Here is a 19,337-nt window from a genome sequence, read left to right on the forward strand (position 1 = left end):
CCAGCTACTGGGGGTGCCATGAAGAGAGATGTCATGGGCCAGCTCAGGCCCAAGTTCCCTGAGGAGGAAGGGGAGCTTCCTGTTGGAGGATCAGGCAGGAAGATGCGGTTGGGTGCAGGGAAGCCAGCGGGGAGCCAGAAAGTCAAGGCCAGAGGGGTGCAGAGCCCAGTCTCTGTAGCATGTGGTGACTGTGCTCCAAGGCACATGGCCATCTAGTCCCATGGGGTAGACTGTTTGAAGGAACCCAGCCTCTTTTTTCTTGATATTCTCTTCAGTGTGTGCTTCTTACTGTAAAATCTCATTTTAAGAAGTTAAATCATGAGAGAGAAGAAGACAACTAAGAAGGGGGAGGAGGAGGAGGGTGGGGGAGAGGAAGAGGAGAAGAGAAGGAGGAGAAGGAGTAGGAAGCAGTTGAAGTTGTTACCAGGGCACGGTGGCACATGCCTGTAATCCTCCCCAGATGAGTCCAGATGATTACAAGTTCAAAGCGAGCCTTAGCAATTTAGCGAGGCCTGAGCAACTAACTCAGTGTGACCCTGCCTCTAAATAAAATATATAAAAGGGCTCGGGGTGAGGCTCAGTGGCTCAATGCCCCTGGGTTCAATCCCCAGTATGAAAAAAATAAATAAAACAAGAAAACAAAAAAATACAAAAAACCCCAGAAGTATTACATGATTAGACCCAGTTTTACATTTTTTTTCTATTGGATTGAATAGAACCAAATCACAGTCTTATAAAATCTGATTAAGCTAGTAGGATATAACAGCACCACAGTGCTGCCCTAACATGATTGCTCACTAGTTCAAGATTTGTAATCAGTAGTACATATTAGAGGGAACAGCTAATAGTTTAGAGTTAAGCAAGTTAACCATGAAAGAATTCCTTGAATTTCTGGCAAACATTAACAAAGAAGGACTCCATAATTTCACAATCAATCGGGACCTCTCCCCTATAAAATAATAAAAAAGGAGAACAAAATGTTATACCATATAAGGTTATCTCTCCCTCAAGGCAAGAATGTAACTCATGAATGTAACCACTGGAAACAAACCCATCTTAGTTTCTAAATATCTTGACTCTCAGCTTTAAAACAAAAGCAACTCATTGTTGTAAATATTTAGCCAGTGGTTATTAAATAGACCAGCTCAGCGTCACTCTTCCAGCTGGAGCAGAACAGATTTCTTGCTGCTCATGTTACTGTATAAATGTTCTTAAATAAGGCTGAGAGGCATGTCCCTGGCTCTTTGCCCGTTGAAGGCCCTGTGGGCTCCCAGCTAAAGAGACATTCATAGGGAAGGTTCAGCTCATCTCCATCACCTGAGTTTTCACTTATGAGACTCAACAAAGAGGAATGTTCCTTTCCCAGGGTGACAAGACGTGCAGGTGTTATGTGACTAGCCATGCTCACAGGGGTGCCTCCAGGAGCACCCCACCAGCTTGCTGGAGCTTAGTGCCCGTGTGCAGTGTGAATTCTCTGTCACGTGCAATGATGAACGCTGTCTTCTAAATACCTTCCTTCAGTTTTGCTTCTAAAAATTTTCTCATGGCTCTGAAGGCTGGAAAGTTCACCGTGAAGTCTGATCAGATTTGGTTTCTGGGGCCACTCTCCCTTCCTGGCTGGCATGTGTCCTCACATGGTGGGGAGGAAGTGAGGTTGGCAGAGGACTTCACATGTGTAGTCCTATATGTAACAAAGTTACCAGATGTCTGATTAATATTAAGGTTATAGCACTCTCCTGTTCATAAAAATCCCATCTCAGACACTAGGTAAAATATAAGGGGTGGCCAGGCATGGCTGCTCATGTCTGTGATCGCATCTCCTTAGGGGTCTGAGGCAGGAGGATTGCAAGTTTGAAACCAGTCTGGGAAACATAGCAAGATTCTATACTAAAATTAATTAGGGGCTGGGGATGTGGCTCAAGCGGTAGCGTGCTCACCTGGCATGCGTGCGGCCCCGGGTTCGATCCTCAGCACCACATACAGACAAAGATATTGTGTCCACCAAATACCAAAAAATAAATATTAAAAAAAATTCTCGCTATCTCTTCCTCTCATTCTTTCTCACTCTTTAAAAAAATAAAGTAAAATAAATAAAATTAATTAATTGATTGATTAACTAAAAAGGGCCAGGATGTAGTTCAATGGGAGAGCATGAACCTACCATGAATGAGGCTCACTCCCCAGCACTAAAAAAAAAAATACATGCACACACACACATACACACACACACACACATGTGTCAGATTTTTGTCACTCTGATATTGACACCCGACAACAACAACTTAGAAAAGGTCATGGTTTCAGAGGACTCCATCCATGGAAGGCCAGCTCCATTGTTCTGTCTGGTCTGAGGTGAGGCAGAACATCACAGTGGAAGAATAGGCAGCAGAGACCTGGGCAGGGCAGCTGGGAAACAGAGGGAGATGGGGGTGGGGAGAAGATAAACCCTTCCAGAGCACACCAACAGTGACCACGTCCTCCAAGGAGGTCCCACATCCCTGGAGTCCATTCAGCTACCAGTGGATTCATCCACTGATGAAGTCAGAGCCCTCCTGAGCCAACCACTGTTGAAAAGCCCCACCTCTGCACCTTGGGACTTGGGGGACCACGCTTTCAACATCAGACCTGGGTGGGGGGCATTCCAGGTCCAAGCCATAAAATATATGTATCTTCAAGACTAATGAAATTGGTGGATAATTATGCCTTGTTATTATCCAAATTTCTCATATGAATTTCCAATTTAAAAAAACCCATTTTTATGTTTTTTCAATTATACTTGTTTTTTCTTCTTAAAATTATCCAAACATATAATTATTGCATTTGTTGTTCTTTTTCTCTCTGTTCATGTTGAATAATCAAGCTATCTTTGTTCTGTTCTCCTTCCCAAGAACTTTCATTTTAAAAACTTTCCAAACTTTCATCAATTAAATGAAATTTTGGTTAAGACCAGGCCCCTTAAGAAACAACTACTCTTTCCTCTCCTGTGATGTATGGCCATTCAGAGAACTGTCAAGTCTTCCGAGCACCTGAGGATATGGTGAACACATTTTCAGTTGTCAGTCATTTAACTTTATTCATTGAGAAATGAAAGAAGGAAGAAATAGTTGCCATGTGAAGTCAATGTCTCAGCAAGGAGAAGAGCTTGATTTCCACTCCACCACTAGGGTGTCAGTGCTTCTCACCTGGGCATGTTGTCCTGGCCTATGAGACGGGGGAACGTTCAAGGGTCTGAACACAGCTCCTTGCTACTAGCTCGGGAGGAACTCCCAGGACAGAAGTGCACCTGAAGTGTGTGTGAAGCAGCTCCCAGTTCAAGACCCTCCCTCATCCCCTCTGCTGCAGCAAAATAACCGGGGGTGACGAGCAACTTGTGTACATTGATACATCAGGAGTGGGAGCCGTTTATTGTAGGACAGAGGGGTATATATACATTCCACACAGCTTATCTTAATTAACATAAACTAGATACAGCAGTCAACCAATAAGGAATCTCCACACTTAATGGCTCGCTGGCATTACTTCACAAACCACTCCCTCTGGCAAAATGCCAGGTGCCATCCTGACTTGTTGACAGACCCTAACACCCTCATTCTCAAGTATAACAGGTGGCCACCTTCCACCAGGGTTGGCATCCCACGGAGAACCGTCATCTCAGCAGAAAGAAGATGCAGTAAGAAAAGAAGACGGAGCTTGCTGATGGCTACCTCGTTCCACACTGTGCCCAGAGACTTCCATTGACATGACTGAGTCCTCTCGGGACCCTTGAAGTGGTCCTGTGTATGCAAGCCTGAAGTCTCTCTGCCTGCCCTGGCTGTGGGTGAGCACACCCAGGGTTCCTCTGCAGCACAAGGATCTTGGTCAGTGTTGGGGTACGAAGCCCCTAAGAGCAGCAAACACCTACAAACACCTGCAGAGAGGAGACTCTTCTCCTTGGACTGTGTGTGACTCGGTTTGTCAAAGAACAAAGGAGAAGGCCAGGGGGCTGTCTGTGTGCCCACTTTTGGGCACTGTGCTCTTAGGCACACCCCACTGTTCCTGCAGGTAGGCAGCATCTAGCTTGCTTGCCCAGAAAGGAGCTTCCTAAGCAGTGGTGACAACTGTCCCTTCCCCAATTCCTAATCATACTCTATATTCCATAAGCCATGCTTGCTCTTTGGGGGAAGGGGCTGTAAAATCTTACACCTTAGCACAGGACCAGATAGGTGCACTATTTGCCAAATATTTAATTAGTCAATGAAATTTAAAAGAAAATCTAACATGATATTAAAATAAATATATAATTATGACTGGATCAAGAAAGAGGTAATGATATTTAAGAGATAATGAAACTTTAATACATAAAACATACAGAAAAACAACCAACCTTATCTGGCAAATATGAAACACAAAACAAATAAGTATAAATTAAAACATCAGAACTACCTTAAAAATCTTCAATAATAATTCCGTTATTGGTGAAGATGCAGTAAAAGGTATGGTTTTGTGTTATCATTGGCATTTTAATTGGTAGGGTCCTTCAGGGAAGCAATGTGAAAATAAGAATAAAGAACAATAAAAATTATAAATAGTGTCATCTGCTTAACTGCATATCTGGGTATTGGCCCAAGCAATAATGAAAAAATTGAAAGAAAAGTTCCAAAATATATTAATAGCAATACTATTTTTTTAAACGGAAAAATGTAAGCAACTTAGTGTCCATATATAAAAATAGCTAAGTTATTTCGGGAATGGTAGAATATTAAAATACAGGCAGCCTCTGAAGAAGAGAAATATGGAATTTATAAATTTTTGTAAGAAATTCTTTTAATAGAAAGTATCTGTGCGCTATTATTTAAACTAAGATAAGAGAGGTCAAAGCTGTGTTCACATTGAGATGACAATTATGTGACTATGAAGCCTGCTTATTGCCAGAGTCTAGAAGTGTTTAGGGAGAGATGAGAACAGTTGATTTTGTTAGTTGCCATGACAGTGAGAGAAGTATCTCTTTCCTTAAGTTAGGCGCAGGTTGTTACAAAGTAAATTCAAATATCAGGAACACCTTCAGGAAAGAGGGGAAGCTTCCTGGTGTTCTTGTCAGCACACTTAAGAGGATGGCTACAGATATGCCACACACTTGGGACCCTGCTCTGGCAGGACAGGTGGGGAGCAGATACCAGGAGCCCAGGCTCTGTCCTGGCTCCACCACTGTAGCCTGGGTCATGTCTCCCTGCTCTTCACTTGGCCAAGGTGAGAAATGAGAGGGTCTGACAAAGAGCCCTGAGGAAGTCCAATGGGTATGTCAGTGGGTTCTTGCTGTTCCAGTTAGGCTAGTGTCTAGGCTGCAGTGGCCCTCTGAAGGCAGCATGGCTGTGTTCTTTATTTTTTGTAGGAAAGTGAAATGACTAGGTAAAAACCGTCTGTCATGCAGTTATGATTGTGATTCCTGAACTGTGACGATGTCACCAAGGAAAGAAAGACCTAACTGAAAGCATTTATGCCATCCCCAGGAGCTCAAAATGATGTGGAGACTTGCAAATCTGGCAGACACCTGGGTGAATATGTTAGATGGATTACAGAAATCACTCTGCAAAGGACCAAAGCCCAGTGAGATGGGGACTGCTCATTTGTTCTCCCTCCTTCATGAAGCAAGACATTGGTATTGAAATTAGATTTAAGCCAGAGCAATTGGATTGGTGCCTCTCAGGGCTGCTTAGCATAGGTCAAAAAGATGCACCTTTCACCACCAAGAGTATTAAGCTTAACTAGAATATATATTCACAGCTTGAGTGAGGCCTATGTGTGAATTTCAACACAGAAATATTCTCTGATTAAGCTAATAGCATCATATAGCCTAAAAATAGGCATCTTTTTGTTTTCTTTTTAGTCATATCCTGGTTAAAATTTTATTTTCTTTCTTCTGAAATATATGATAACTGGAATGATTAATTGGTAATTGTTTGAAAATACACCAACAAACATGCACTTGATAATTTGTATGCATACCTCGGTATGGTGGGACACACGCATACCTCAAAAGGATCAGTTTTGAAACGAACTAAGGAGACCAGGAATGAAATAGTTCCTGAAAAACTTTACCAAGTTTCCATTTTATGTCATATTCATGTTAAATGAAGTAAAAATTGATCACTATCTTTAGCTAAATAAGTCTGGATGAAATACAACCAACTTTTAAAATATGTGTTCTAACTGAGAGGTGAAAGACAAAGATTCTTTTCATTAATTTTAGGTACCCAATACTCTGGAGAACAAGTCAGAGCTTAACATGATTACACTCTGTGCTACAAAGCAGAGATGATTAATGCCTTTTAAAATTTTATATTAACTTGAAATCACTGCAAGAATCACAGTTCTTCACTGGAATCTTAAGGTATTTGCTCAGTGTCATTGTGAATGACCTTTAGCAAGTGATTTTTTGGCAACACTATATTTAGATATCACCTTAGTAATTACACATCGTGATACCTTTTCCAGAGAAAATGATTTAAAATGCTATACTTATTGCCATACACATAAATAATCTAATTTTCTGTTTTCCTATCTAGTCTACATATAATTAATTTAAATTCCTATGTGAACTTGGTGAATTATGGCTTTCTATAATTTGTCATTAAGCAGACTTACTGTGCATTTGATTTTACTGTCCATCAGCACATACTTCACATGGCTCCTTTACAAGTCAGTACCACTCCTGTGGAATTGACACAATGTGTTCCTCGATTGAGATAGCCCATCACCATAAAGTTAATCTTTCACAGTGTGCAACTGGGTGGTTTTTATACTTTATAAGGCTGGAGAATGGTCACTATGTGATTCCAGAATGTTGTCACCCTGAAAAGAAATCACAAGTCAATGAGCAGTTATTCCTTACCTCCCTGTCCCCTGGTTTCTAACCACTGATAATCTGCTGTGTTATGGTCTTACCCATTCCAAAAATTTCATCTGGATCTTATCATGCAATGGGCAGTGTTTGGTGTCTGGCTCCTTCCCCGTGGGATGATGTTTTCTAGGTGTATTGCAACCCATGCTGGCCCCCACTCCTTCATGGCTGAATCCAACCCCTGTGTGTGAATAGACCACATTTTCTTTATTGATTCATTGGTTGTGGACATGGAACACTTCCTTTATTACAACTGTTGATTGAGCTGCGGTTGGCATACTCTGTTTTGATGTCATCCTGTTTTCAGTCTCTGGGGTGCATGCTAGGTGGGGCAGTTGGCACGTGGCTCCTGTGTTTTCCTGAGGACAACCTGCTGTTCCCAAAGCAGGTGCTCCAGTTTGCATTTCTATTACCAGTGGATGAGGGTCTCATTTTTCTGCATACTCATCAACCGTTGGTACTTGTCTCTCTCTTTTTTTTTAAGTTGTATTTTTAGTTACAATAACATTAGGATTCATTTTGACATAATTATAAAAGCATGGAATATAATTTTCTCTGATTCAGTCCCTAGAACTTGCATTTTCTTTTTTTCTTTCTTTTTTAAAGAGAGAGTGAGAATGAGAGAGAGAGAGAGAGTGAGAGAAAGAGTGAGAATTTTTTAATATTTATTTTTTAATTTTCGGTGGACACAACATCTTTGTATGTGGTGCTGAGGATCGAACCTGGGCAGCACGCATACCACACAAGCTCGCTAATGCTTCAGCCACATCCCCAGCCCCCCAGAACTTGCATTTTCCCTCTCCTCCTCCCACCCCTAGTTCTCTTCCCTCTACTTTTCTGATCTTCTGCTATTTACTTATTTGCTTTCTTTTTTTTAATTAGTGTCTTGTGGCTGTACCTGATGTCAAGTCACTGTGGTAGATTCATATATGTACACAGGAAAGTGAGGTCAGATTCATTCCTCTGCTATTCCCTTATCCCTCCCTTCCTCCCTCCCCTTTAATACCCTTTCTCTAGTCCATCAATCTTTCTTGTATTTTGATAGAATCTCATCCCCCTTTACTTTTCTTTTTCCTCCCTTATTTTGGTCTGGCTTTCACATATCAGAGAAAACATTCAACCTTTGACTTTCTGGGTCTGGCTTATCTCCCCCAGCGTGATGGTCTCTAGTTCTGTCCATTTACTGGCAAATGCCATGATTTCATTCTTTTTTATGGCTGAGTAACATTTCACTGTATGTATGTATCATATTTTCTTTATCAGTTCCTCTATTGATGGACAACTAGGTTGGTTCTACAGCTTGGCCATTCTGAATTATGCTGCTCATAAATATTGATGTGTCTGGTTTTTCTAGATTATAGCCATACATTATGTAAATAAAAATGCATTTCATTATGGTTTTAACTTCCATTTTTCTAATGGCTAATCATAGTGAGCATCTTTTTCTGGGTTTATCAACTATTTATATAGTTCCTTTGGAGAAATATCTATTTAAGTTGTTTGGCTATTTTAAGAATTGGCTTATCTGTGCATTGCTTGGTTGTAAGAGTTGTTTATATATCTGGATGTCAGATCTTTATCATCTAATGTGAAAACAGTCTTCTCGCATTCTTGGGTGTTCTTTTCACTTTTTGGAGAGCATCACTTGAAGCATAACATTTTAAATTTTGATTATGCTCATTTTATATTTTAACCTGACAATTCTATTTTAAGAGTCACATCTAAGAAACTATTACCAAGTCAAAGATTAAAAAAAGGTTTACTTCTCCATTTTCTTCTAAGGGTTTAATAGTTTTAACTACTTTAGATTTTGATCCATTTTAAGATAATTTTTGTACATTGCAACAGATGAAGTCCAGCTTCCTTGTTTTGATTGTGGCTATTTGATTGTTCTATGATCATTTATTGAAAAGATGCTTTTTTCCATTGTATGATTTTAGCATTCTTGTTAAAAATCAATTGCCCATAAATGTTTGGTTTATGCCGTGTCTCCTTTCTTTTTCATTGTTCTACATTCCTATTATGTTAGTACTGCATAATCTACTATTGCTTACTGTTGCTTTGCAGTAACTTTTGAATCTCCAAATTTGTCCTCCTTTTGAAAGATGATTTTGACCATTCTGAGTCTTTTGCTCTTTGATCTGAATTTCTCCAAAAATGTCACCTGGATTTTGCTATTTTAGAAGTGATAGGTTTTCCAATACGGGAACATGAAATGTCTTTTCATTCATTTATACTTATTTTTTTCAATGATATTTGGTAGTTTTGAATGTACAAATTTGGTGTTTCTTTTGTTTCATGTATTCTTAAGTAATAGTTTTGATATCATGGTAAATGAAATTATGTTCCCAAATTTCTCTTCTGGATAATTCATTGCTAGCCTAAAGAAATACCATTGATTTGCTTTGTACTTTTCTTGTATCCTGCAACCTTGTTGAATTCACTTATCTTGTACCATTTTCTGCATAGAAGATAATGTCATGTGTAATTAGAGATTGATTTATTTCCCTCCAATCTAGATAGCTTTTATTTATTTTTCTTGCCTAATTTCCCTGGCCAGTTCTTCTAGCACAATGTTAAATAAAAATGGTAGAGTGGACATCCTGTCCTCTTCCTGACTTTAGGGGTAAGGATTCACTCTTATGTGTGATCCTTTTTTTAGGTCTTTTATTAAGTTGAGGAAGTTCTCATTTATTCCCAGTTTCAGTGTTTTTATCATGAAGCAGTTGCAAGTACTCATGTAGCACTTAACATTCTCCAAAGGTTCCCAGGTGCTTTCCAGGATGAATTTCAAATAGCCTAATGCAAGATTCTTCCTACTCTGATGCAGAACTGTGCAGTCATATGACTCTGCACCTCTTCCCTTACAATCCACAGACCAGTCATGAAGAAATCCTAACCATTCCCCAAATGGATCATACCTGCTCTCTGGCTCTGCATAGGCTGTTACCTCTGTGTCAAACACATTTATTTTAGTTAATGTAAAACTCCTACTGATCTCTTCATATGCAACACAGGTGTCAGACTTTCTTCATTACATCTCACCCTGTAGCTCCTGAGCATTTTTTTTTTTTGTATGTACGCTCCTCTCCGTGGCACTCAGATAATATGCCCCATTGTCTTCCCCAGGAGACTAGGGACCTTGTGATATAATTGATACTTTCTTTTTTTATTCTCACTGTCAGTCATGCCCAACATTATAGTGTAGGTTCCTAAGTGAAAGTAGTGACTCCTAATTTTGTCCTCATGAGAGATAGCATCTGGGTAATGAGCAGACTGGAGCTCATTCCAGGAGAGCCCAACCTTTTTCTGCTTTCTTGTTTTAATCACCAGTTGGCCCAGAGAAGGTCAGTTCACACTTTCATCGTTCATGAATAATTAACAGGCCTTTGACCCATATCCAAACCACAAAATTGGGAGTTGTTTTCAAATACATATCACAAATTCAATTATTAGAGCATAATATTTTGAAAATTAGCTTCAACAGATAACACAAATTGTTAAGCAATGCCAACAAGAGGGAAGATACCTGTATTATTTTTCTAAAAAACAGTTATGGACCTTGAAGATAGAGAACTTGAATTCAAGAACCAAATTTCATATTACCATTTTTCTTTTAATTTTGTTTGAAATTAGAAACTCTTTCCATCAAAATAATTAGAAACTCCCAATTCACAGTCATAAGCACCACAAGTTTTATGAGCCCCTGAAATTGCTGTATATAGTTAGATCAAATGAAATTATAGTGAAATTTGTCACCACACACTAATTCTCAGTACCATGTAAGAAGCTAGGATACAAATATATTCCACTGAAGGATATACAAGTTGGAAATAGAATAAAACAGAGCCCTCTCACAAATTTCCTGGTGTATTGCAACAGTAGGTAAGTTTTAAAGTATGCCAATACTATGATCTCTTTCCTCCTGTGACAAGGGACCAATCCAACATTGATGACACAGTGTTTAAATAACTCAGGGAGCATAGTCAAGGCTGAAGCTTGTATTTCCTCCATTAAGTGATTGATGATTCTGGGTAAGGCTAAGTCCAGAAAATGATAGTGGCTATGATCTGGGCTCCTGGTTTGACTGAGTTAGAATTTGAACTCCATTTTTTTTCTCTCCGTGACTCCCAACAATTAACTTAACCTTATCTTATGAATGGGAGTAACAGTAATTTCCACTCCACTGTAGGTTATGTGGACTAACTGAGGTGAAAATGTGTAATAGGCTCAGATTAGTGCCCTGAACTTGGGACAGACGCACCAGCAGGGTGGCTGAGCAGAGAGGAGTTGGAGAAGGAATACCTGAGCCCTTTCTCTGGATCTCCGCCTCCTGCCTATGATCCCCACTGGCCAAGGCCAGGAGCAAACCAAACAGGAATCTCAGGTTTGTCTTGGAATTCTACCTCCTTGACATCCATAACACTTGGTTCACGCTTGCTGAACGCTGGCATTGTGCTCGCTTCTTTACTGTTAAATGCATTTCTTTCTCTTCTCCATAAATTCCCTGAGGTAGGGACACAACTAACTCTCAGTAGAGTCTTAGTAAATGTTTTAATTGATTAAACACCATAAGAAAGATACACACTCAGGTACAGAGGAATTAAAGGAGGGAGAGGAAGGCTGTTGGAAGTGGTGATATTTGAGATGGAAATCTCATTAAAGATGGTGAGATTTTTCCTTTTACTTTTTTCCCTATGACTAGATTTCTAAGGTATTTTTCATATAAGAAATACTGTATAAATATATTTTCTTTGTAGGAAAAAAGCATTCAAGGAATATGTAAGCATATAACATAAATAATAAAATTTCCTTTTATCAGACTATCCAAATTCTACTCTTTCATTTAAACTAACCAAGTTTATTTATTAATTTTACCCAAATCATTGTTTATATATTTAACATGTAAGTGTTTTGGACCATGGGTGTATAAATATTCAATTATATAATGTACATTCTTATTTTATACATTTTGGTTCATAATTTCTGTTGTGATGTTCTGTGACGAATTTTTCAGTAGAATGTATATCTTAGGGATGGTTCTACCGTGTAAACAGTGCTGCAATAAACATTTTTATCTGACTCTTATGCACATTGAATACTCTTTTTTTTTCCGTAAAATAGCCTAAGAATGAAACTGTTAGATAGAAATTTATGCACATTGTAAATAGTGGCAGAACAGGAAAATTTTTAAAGTAATTTCTGTGCTTATAATTTTTCTATCAAATTGTAATGCAAATTCCTAGGTAATTGAAGGTCTCAAGTGGCCCAAGCTCTCTCTACAGAGCAGGCCTGAGACTCCAGCCAAATGCAGGAAGGAAGGGGATTGGTAGTTCTGATGATCTCTATGTATCAACAGTTCCCTTCTCTGAAGGACTTAATACCCACTTGAGTTTTGGAATTGCCATATCAGGGAGGCCCAAAGAAAAGATGAAGGAGGAGAAAGCAAAAGAAAGAAGCATGAAAATGAAAATCATCCATGGCAGAGGGAATATTGACCTAGACAAGTAAGGGTGCCCATGTAGGCCAAGAGCCATGCTGAGCCCTGGACAGGGGTACAACGGGCTGAGAGAGTGCTTACAGGAGCACAGGAAAGAGCTCAGCTACAGGTGACTGTCTGCATTGGGCTCCCCAAGGAAAGAGCTGGGCCTGGGTGCAGGGGCTCTGCTGAGTGCCTGCGCCTCAGGACAACCTCTGGGGAACGGGGACCGGGAGGGTGGGTTTTTGGGTAAAACCCAGTGCTGTAGAGACTCACAGAGGGTTCTGGATCTGGGCTACAGCACTGCCCTGTTGGCCTTGCAGGGAGGCTGGTGGGGAGGCTGCCATATCCCTGTTGGAGGCACGGGCCAGCCACAGGTTACCTGGGGAAGGGCAGCTACCTTCAGGTAGGAGCAGTTCTCCTGACTGGTACCTGGGCCCAGTGGGGGCACACCATGATGGCACATCACAGCAAAACCACTCACCTCATATCCTGGAAGTGAAAGAGAGAAAGAAAGAAAGAAGGTTTAGGTCCTGCCATTAATTTGAAGACATGTTCCTGTAATGACCTAAGACCTTCACCAGGGTCCAACTGTTCAAGGTTCTACTCTCTCCCAACAGCACCAAGCGGGGGACTACCCCCAGCACTGGCCTTGGGGAAATAGTCAAAGCCAAATGGCCACAGATATGAACATTGTTCCCTTACTAATCTCAGGTCACCCATGATGTACATGATGCTCAGAGCTGCTTGTTTCTGCATGCTCATTCTGCCTGTTAAGAACATGAAACTTTTAAAGAGAATGGGGATGATACCCATTGCTGTGAGCAACACCACTTTTACACATACTTCTCCGTGAACTTGCACATATCAATTCAGAGACGACTTTTATTAGTTCCCCAGAAACCTTCTGAAATTTAAAGGAAGCCACAGAATCATACTTTTTACTTGGCCTCTGGTTAACAAAAAGAATCATTTCAAAACCATGACTATTTTAAGTTCAAGGTTGAAACATAAGCCAACATTTATTATGACTGTTTTTCTACAAGCAAAATTATTTAGCTTCTTCCCCAATGACTTCTTTATTTCTCACAATGTGTTTGGGTAGTCTTTTTTTTTCTCAAAGAACGGTAAACACATGCCTGATTTATATACTGCATTGTTTGGCTGAGGCTGTGGTCCAACACTGGGGAGGGAATGCATCACTCCCCATTGAGAACCTAGGTGTTCCAGAAGCAGATCAGGCAAAAGTCTGCTCCTACTGGAAGAGTACAATGGTGCATCCTGAGAAATTTGTTTTTTCAGTGTGGTGGTCGTTGCAAGAAAAAGCAACTATTACCTGGAATAAAACTTGCTCTCCTGTGGAAAATGCATATTCAACTTTTGCATCTACAGGAGCTGGCAAAGAGCCACTCTGGGTTTTATTTTGGCTTGAAATCTCTCTTTGGTCCACATTCATCATAAGAAAGATGTCATTAGACAACAAATGGCCTCAAGGGGTGATACAGATTTGTCTAAGACCACCCAAAATGGTGTCACCAACAGTGCACGTATAGATTGAGAAAATGAGAAAGAAACAGGATGCAATTTCTTCCACTCCTAATTGGAAATGCAAAATTCAAGCCCAGCCACGACCTCTGGACATTGGCACACACCAGGCCTTAGTTCTAAATTGACTCAAATGAAACAACAGCATCATACATAAACATACAAAAGCACTCAATTCACTTTCTTGCAGAAATGTATCTTTCTCCAAATTTGATCTAATGTGTTCACAACCATTGATTACAGAAATTTAGTTGTACCCGCTCATGTACTTCAGTATAAAAATATATTAAGACAACTTCATTGCATGTAGAAAATACATAAATTTATTACATTTACACCCAAATCAAATGTTTCTGAAGTGTATGGAGTTGGAATGTGAAGCTCACCAAAAGGAATATTACTAATAACACCTCAGCCATAAAACTGATTGTAGCAGTTCTCGGAAGGGATTTCACAGAAGGTGAGCACAGTGGTACCTAGAACTGGCCCTCTAGCAACAAGTTCCATGTTGAAGAGGAGGTACCTGCCAAGGAGGTGTCTGTGCACCCAGGTGCCAATGTTTTTCTGACATAAATAGCATTCTGAGAAAAGCATTATTTGTTGTTGGTGTATCATTAGCCATACTTACTGTTTATTTTTTATTATCATAATATATTCCTTCACGCTACAAATTCTTGGAGAATAGTCTTATCGATTTGCCACTTTGTAATTAAATAATTAGACATGCATAATGCTATATTCAGTATGATCTCTGTGCCTGCTTTTGTTTTGAACTGTATGTTGCTTTTACCCTGGATTGTCATATAAGCATGTAATTCTTCTTGTGTCTTTTACCTTTTGGGTCTATAATTTTTTTTCTTGTTCTATTTCAGTCTGTATTTTATTATAAGTTATAATGGAAATAATACTGCTGATGTGGTCCCAAGCCTTTTAGGTATGAAAATATGTGTTTACATCTATTTTTAGGGGACACTCACTTCAGATTCTTTTTCCTCCGGTATTATCTAAGCAATAATTTCACAGATTTTTCTGAAGGTGAATTGGCCACAGAAATCTATCATTTTCATCAGGAGCCTTTAACTAGATTGCTAGTTAAGATGCAGGAGCCAAGTGGAGTGAGCAGCAAGCACACCTTTGCTGCTGGGGCCTGTCCTCTCTTGCTCCTCCTGTCCCCTTGGCCATGCAGCTCAGCCACCTAGACCACATGCAGGTCCTAGCCCCTCAGTGCAGGGTGCTATCCTCTTTCCTTCCCCACGTCACAGTGGCTCCTGTCTGGCCTCTATGTCTCTCCTGTCCCTCTTCTCCAGTGTAGGCTCAGTACAGAAGCAATGCAACCTTCAAACACTTGTCAGGTCACATCATTCCTCTTCCCAGAACCCTCCCATGGTCACCCCTCTCTCTCTCAGAGCAGAAAGCAAAGTCCCACAATGAGCACTCAGATGCTCTGCAACTCCCAGCCTCTTCCCCTGACTCTCGCCTTGCTCTGATGACCTCAGTAACACACATTGGTTCTCCCCCTGTTGGCTGAATGCACCAATGCCCTAGTTCCTGTGCTTGCACCTCCTTACCTGAAATCCTTCCTCTGAATAAATGCATGCTCTTTCCTTCTCTGTTCACTGATCTCTGCTCTAATATCTGCTTTCATTTTCCATTTTGAATGATCCATTCCCAGGTCATTGTATTAAAAACCAAACAGCAACTCCACCAAGTCCCCCCAGGCAGCTCATCCTTCCCCATCTGCCCCCATCCTTCCCCCACATTCCCCAGTGTCAGTGGACATGGAACAGTTAATAGAATACCCTCTCTGTCCTCTCCACAAAGACATCTTCATGAGGCCAAGACTTTTTTTTCTTCTTTGTTATTTCCCCAGTGCCACGAACAATGCTGAAGCCTAGAATATAGTCCTTGTTGCCTTAGGACTGTACACCAAGTGGGAGGATGAACACCTTCTTTGTAGCAAGACTTCTTGATTGTTTAGCTATTATTTCCCCAATTGCCGTAGAAAATAGGATCTGGTTTTGCCATCTTCTCCACTGACTTCTTAACTCTAAGATATTTCTCAATTGAAAGATCAACCCCAAACAGCAGTGAAACAATGTGCTAACAGGAGGCACAGGATGATGTTACTGTCTCTTGTCAGTGGGGTTAGAAGGTACTTAGGTCTGGTGGGAAGAACCTCCTGAGAAGTAAACACTGCACACCTGCCTGGGGAGCCTGAGGGTGTGCTCGGTTCCTCAACTGTCTAACCAAGATGCCTAACTCCTGCCTTGCCAGCATTCCTATCTTTTAGTGCTAAGCTTGAATTGCAGAAGCACAAGGTAAGGCCAGAATGGAGGTCAGCTTGAGGGCGCTGTGCACCAAGCAGGTACTTATGGTGTACCTCTCCACAGGGATTCTCTTTAAGTATTTGCTCAACAGAACTAAAGATGAGGCTGGATATCTTGTTGGAGAGGAAACTAAGAAAGGAGCTGATGGAGACTCTGCTCTCATGCACTGTGACCAAATGCACAACCCACACCACCACTGGGCAGAATGGAAGCTTTGTGTTTGTGTTTCGACAGGATTTTCAGCAAGGTCTCTTGGGTTTACCTGTCAACCTTGAAGTAGCTTCATAAAATAGTCCTTTCAAGGTCATATCCTATTCCCTCAGAGAGGGGCTGTCTATATACTGCTTCTCAGAAAGGGGACTGTAATTGCTCTGTACTCCTGTAGACTGGTGTCCTGGGCAAGGGCCCAGCAGGCTCAGTCTCCACGCTGATCTTGACCTGTCCAAGATCTCACAGCTCCACCTGCTATTGCTTAATTGATCCCATGCAATCAATTAAGTCCAGTCTTTCAGCTTCACTGCATTTGAAGTAATAGCAATTTTTATTATTATCATGGACAGAACTCAAGCTTCAAAAGAGAAAGACATTAACTGGTGTGCTATCTTTAATAGAAATTGAAATTAACATTAAAATGAAGGAAAATTGTTTAAGGATTGGTTCCTACTAAGGGAATCAATCAGCTTCTATAGTTGGTTTTATTTTGTGTTGATTTACTTTCCCAGCAGGTCCTAAATGGCCTCAGGGAGCTGCTGTCTGGGGTCTGGCCTGGGGTCTGGGGGCTGTGTCCTGGGGGGAGGTCAGTGCTGGTAGAAGCACACATAGCAAAGCAGCAAGGACAGTGGGCCCTCTTAGATACACAAAGATCAAAGTCAAAGCCAAGGTCAAATCCCCTGTAAACCTTGGTAGGCTTATTAATGGGATATATTTTAGTTTCAAAACATCATTTCCAAGTGAACCTGGATAGTGGGGAGGTTGGGACATGGCTCTGTCTCCCAGCAGAAGGCTGATGTCTATTTATGGCTTTCTAGTCATGAAAGAGCAGAGCCTACATTTATAATCTTTTTTCTCTCTCTCCGTTCCTTAAGCAAAGACGAAGAGAGAAAAATCAGGAAGAGTGGCTTGAGTGATGGACCCATCAGGACCAGGTCTTTGTGTCCAGTACTGATCAGAGTGTGAAGATAGGGTCCTGGGATTCTTCAGATAATTCTAAGCCACCCTCGAGGGTCTCTGTGCAAATGTGGGGCACAGCGTCCCCAGCCTCTCCCCAACTCCCTTCTAAGGTGAAGCTCTTCCTGCTAGCATGGACCTGGGAACCCCAGTCTGCCCTTCCCTTCTGCTCAGGATTTAAACAAGGCGTCTTCTTGTTGTGGCGGGAAACCCAGCATGAACCGCGTCTGGGCCACTGCAGGGTCCGGAGTCCCGCTTCCACTGCCCCTTCCGTGCCTGGTCCTCCCCACCGGACCCTGATTGCCAGCACTCAGACCTCGGCAGACAGAGCAGCCACGTCCTACCACCCCTCTTCATCCGGGATCCACTTCGGTGGATGATTCCCTTTCCCATGAGGGAATCATCTTGTTGAGGGATGTTTACTGGTCAGGTTGGCAGACATCGCGACACTGACCCTCAGGTGTCCAGCGAGTTTCTGCTCCTGGTCGTTCTTAGCTTTGTTCTGCCCCTGGTTTCTTGGGAGCAGTCTGATTCTTGGGTCCCCCTTATTTTCAGCTTTGCTAGGTGGGGGGATAATACTTTCCCCAGTGACAGGCGAGTTTCTCTGAGACCACTGGGCACCCCTGAAGTGAGCACTTGCCTGGGCTGGCTGTCCCAGGGAGGGCTGCGCTGTTCCAGGGAGACCCTGCACTGTTCCAGGTGGTCTGAGTGCTGGGCGCTCTAGTCGCCGCTTGGACTCGCTCCTGTGTTGGTCAGCAGTCTATGGAGCTCCAGGGCCCTCTGTAGATTTCTGGAGTTTTCTCTCCCTCCGTCTCTCGGTTCCCTGGTTCCCTCCCCCAAGGGCACACACAGGGGCTGCCCCTGCGTCTCCTCCAGCAGCCAAACCCGGGGCCTGCCTGGATCTCCTCTCCCTGGCTGCCTCCTCCAGGCCACAGAGGACCCGAGGTATTCCTGGATTCTGAGGCACCACTGTCCTTAGGGCCACATGCCCAGTGTCTTGTTCTGTATGTCACACATCATTTTGTGTCTGGTCATTGCAGGCAGCTGGGTGAATCTGATTTCCTTCCCTCTTCCTTCAGGGTTTTTTGGGGCTATATTTTGAAATGAATGTCCAGCTCTGGTCTGGCCTGTGGGCTGACTTCCTCTGACCCTCCTCCTCTGAACCCCACCTCCCACCTGCCCAAACACCTTGGCTCCTCTGGGACTTGACACTACTCTGTGCCATTTGGGCACTTGCCACATACCTGTCTGTCACTTTTCAAATGTATGTAGATCTTACCCTGCTTTTTAAACTAAAATATACATTAAATATCTTCATGAATAGAAAATACTAACACATTTTACCACAGATAGTTCTCTCTATATATGTATATATAATAGTACACAATCATTTATATATATATATATATATATATATATATATATATATAATAAGAGATTGCAGACCAACCCTGTGCACTTACTTCCAGTGTCTGCTGAATCCTTGCTTAAAAAAAGAAAAAAAAAGTTAAAGGATTACAAAGGTATTGGCACAGAAATAAGAAATTGATACTGACAGAAAGGCAGACACAGAACAACGCAAGACAATGGAGGTCCCCCAGAAATACACCCACATCAATCCCTTCAATTCATTTTTGACAAAGGAGTCAAAGTCATTTAACAGAGGAAAGATAGGCTTTTCAGTCAATTGGACAACTGGACCATCATTCGAAAAATAATAATAATGATCTTAACTGGCACTTCACACTAAAAAAAAAAAAGGTTATGGACTTTAGTGTGAGACTTAAAACTTCTAGAAAAGAACACAGGAGAAAAATTTGTCAAAATCTCAGAAAAGCTAAGAGTTCTTACAGTTCACGTCAGAAGCATGATCTGTAAAAGGGTAAACTGATAGACTGGACCTCCCTGAAATTGAAACTTGTGTTTGGCAAGAGACTCCACC

This window comes from Ictidomys tridecemlineatus, chromosome 14, assembly GCF_052094955.1.
Source record: "Ictidomys tridecemlineatus isolate mIctTri1 chromosome 14, mIctTri1.hap1, whole genome shotgun sequence".
In the NCBI taxonomy this organism is placed as follows: Eukaryota; Metazoa; Chordata; class Mammalia; order Rodentia; family Sciuridae; genus Ictidomys; species Ictidomys tridecemlineatus.